At 36.7% G+C, this 3388-nt stretch overlaps 1 protein-coding gene across 1 annotated transcript in view; it reads right to left on the minus strand.

Annotated features, from left to right (window-relative positions):
- The window catches only part of LOC107089988 (neurogenic differentiation factor 2-like), a 4997-nt gene extending 1977 nt beyond the window's left edge, over positions 1-3020 (minus strand). The window contains exon 1 of the mRNA XM_015383082.1: positions 2809-3020. The gene's annotated coding sequence lies outside the window, so the exon portion shown is untranslated. The remainder of the gene's footprint in view (positions 1-2808) is intronic.
- Between the last annotated feature and the right edge of the window lie 368 nt (positions 3021-3388).

The raw sequence follows: 3388 nt of genomic DNA on the forward strand, positions 1-3388 counted from the left end.
GTAGCCATTTGAAGAACTGGTAGGCCTAAATTTTCAGCTCTGGGAATGAAATGGAACCATTGATCATGTGTTTTGACAATATGCCAATCTGTATCTAGGAATCCCTGATGAAGGGTTATACTGATGGCCTACTGTGAGGAATTCTAGTTATATTAATCGATTGAAAGATATCTACCAGTAGCAGCTAGCTCATTTATTTGAGTCTAAAATGTCATTCTTCATGGGAGTAAAATGGCCCTTATTATGATCAGAGCAAACAATATTGAAAATAGGTCTTCAGACAGAGATTTCAGCCATAGCCAGGCAATGCAAACTGTTTAGAGCCAACCCAACAGGCCATCATGGGTCCCCATACCTTCAATTTTGTTGATAGGATATTTATTAGTTAGCCTTTTCCCCTCAATTTTTTATTTTATTGCATTTTTCATCAGTCATTTTATTCCATCATTACTTTCTATGAATTGAAAAATGGACCAATTGTAAAAGAAACAAACATATATATATATATATATATATATATATATATATATATATATATATATATATATATAATTAACTGTTATGTTATCAGTTGCACTTCAATGTCAGTAGCTGCTGCTTATGTTTTTGCTAATGTCTTCACACTGTGTTTAATGCTTATTCAATACCCTGTGCAATAATTATTAAATTATAACTATATTGTATCACATTACTATTAAAATGTAAAGAACTATTGTATCTGAAAGAAACATGCAAGCATGGAGCAACATAACAGACTTGTTATTGCCGTTGTGGTAGATGGTGGGTTATGAGTTTAAGAAACGGGGGCCTAAGATTAAATTTGGCACAGGGTCTCTAAGGATCTTAGGATCGGCTATGTCATACGTGAAATCTGTTTCATTTCATTTCATCTGTGATCATTTCCTTCATCATTTATCATAACAATTAAGGATAAATGAAAGGAAATACATGTTAAAATGATGGGGACTGGTATGAGTCTATATGTTTAAAATGGGTTGTTTAGAGGTTAGACAGACAGACAGACAGACAGACAGACAGACAGACAGACAGACAGACAGACAGACCTGTAGGGGTCATGCCTATCCCAGCTTCTCATGGCAGTGATGAAATTAGCAGCACATGTTATCTATTTATCCCTATTTAGAGCTGCAGATTCTTCTAAGATACAAACTATTAAGACCCCAGAGCAAAATAAACTCTTAGTGACTCTCCATTGGGCAGGTATTATTTACCTGGATCAGCAAAACTAATAACTTTTCTATTGGATGTTGATTCATCATAGATTATATATTAAGTCTTCAGCAAGTGCGAAACGTCTCAAATGAGGTTTCGACTTGACATGCAGTTGATCATCATGGTCCCACAGAGATGGCTCTATTTCTATTTTTGACCAGATATCATATTTTGATAAACTGTTTGGATGAGAAGGATTGGACGCTCTGAAGAAAGCTAGAAAATATAGGAATCAATGGATGTTGATTGCTTTGAGTTTGTATGAATTATATCTCCAGTATAATCTTATAGTGTTCGAATAGTCTATTCGTCTCAGTCTTCTAATAACGTTAAAATGATAAGGTAAAATAGCAGGACATTTTTTCTTGTCAAACATGTAAGTGTAATGGAAAAGACAACTTAATATAACGATATGTATATTAATAGTAATGTTTAATCCAACCCAATTCCTAATTTTGTTAAAGAAATTGGAAATATAATCTGACCAGATGGCCTTTGATTGTCCTCTTATTAGCTATTTTTTCATATCTACCCCGCTGGCCTTTGAAAGTCTCCATACAAATTCGATAAAATGCTATAATTTTATTGCATGAACAATCAGAGGCAGATGCTCCGCGGCCTAAACCTGCGCTTTGGGCAGCGCGCGTTTATTCCCAGGAGGCTATGAACTGTAGTTAAGCATGCACCAGACATACCAACACGACCAGGCCTCAAATTAGATATAAAATATATTTTTTTTTCTTCTATCAGGTTAAACAGATTGTTCAAAATCGTTAAGTTATATCCCTACAAAATCCTTTCATTTATCAGTTAAAAAGACTTATATTTCAGTGAATTTATTCCATCATTACGCACAGCATGCGTGGAGAAATTCATCCATATTCCAGAGGCTAGATCTGGATCGCCATACATAATGGCAATAAACCAGTCTGGTTCAGAAGGAAAGATATGCACTGAAAATGCATTTTAATCTTTATATTTGTAAGATTGTCTATTCCATCCATAAGCTCAGCTGTGCGCCTGGAGTCTAAGGGTGATTTTTGTTGCCACTCTAATCTTGTAAGCAAAATGTAATTAATGCCAACCAATACCTTGTCAATTAGCCCGTGTATCTCTGTGGAGATTTCAACCCCCACAGTGGCTCAGAGGAGCGCTGTGCACGAACACAAACACACACATGCGCGTGCAATCACAAATAAATTATACCCATTTTCTAAAATAAATAAAATTCTAGTTGATATATATATATATATATATATATATATATATATATATATATATATATATATATATATATATATATATATATATGTGTGTGTGTGTGTGTGTAAGTGTGTGTGTGATTATGTTGATTTATTTAAACCATCAACTTATTATTTTCAATTAAACATGCAAGAATGGGCACATGCAAAATGAACAATGAGAGGGTTTAAAGCGAGTTTTGTGTGATTTCTTAGTAAAAAAGAATATAAAGGGCGTTTTAGGCATTTAAATGATCATTATACATTAATATTCTCCGTAGCTGCAGGAGAAATAATGACAAAGGCAAGGCAGAGCATGAGATGGTTAACTTACCTCCGTGGTGGAGCTCAGTGACCGGGCAAAGTGTTTTTTTTTTTTAGACCATCTCTCTCCGGGTGGGCATCACGTCCGCAAGCCCTGCGTGGATATTGAGGAGATGATGCGTGGATGTGTCCTGCCACTCAGTTTCTGTGTGGATCCTCTGCTGCTGCTGCTGCTCTGTCTGGATCTGCTGCACAGACAGTGAGGAGAGGGAGACGTGTGCCACCTCAGAGGCGGGACCGGGTGGGTTACATACCAGTTCTGATGCCAGGCCCATATGGCTGGCACGTCATTGGCAGGAGCCATCACATGAGAGCCGGTGATTGACATGCGGCCGCATTCACTGAGCCCCCCCCCCCTCCCTTTCCACTCCCCCACTCCCCCAGGGGAGAAGGACTCGCCATCTGTCACAGAGCTAAAAGGGAAAAAATGGAATAAGAGAAAGATGGCATAAATAAAAATGCTTCTTATAGCCTCTATCTTTTGGAGGGAAATGGGTTAATCTCATGTAGGGATTTAGGAAAACAATCCCCTTAATAGAAATAATTATAGTAAGCTAAAAAAAAAAAAAAAAAAATCATATCTGAGTACT

The sequence above is a fragment of the Cyprinodon variegatus genome, unplaced genomic scaffold (genome assembly GCF_000732505.1).
Source record: "Cyprinodon variegatus isolate N-32 unplaced genomic scaffold, C_variegatus-1.0 Scaffold276, whole genome shotgun sequence".
Classification (NCBI taxonomy): domain Eukaryota; kingdom Metazoa; phylum Chordata; class Actinopteri; order Cyprinodontiformes; family Cyprinodontidae; genus Cyprinodon; species Cyprinodon variegatus.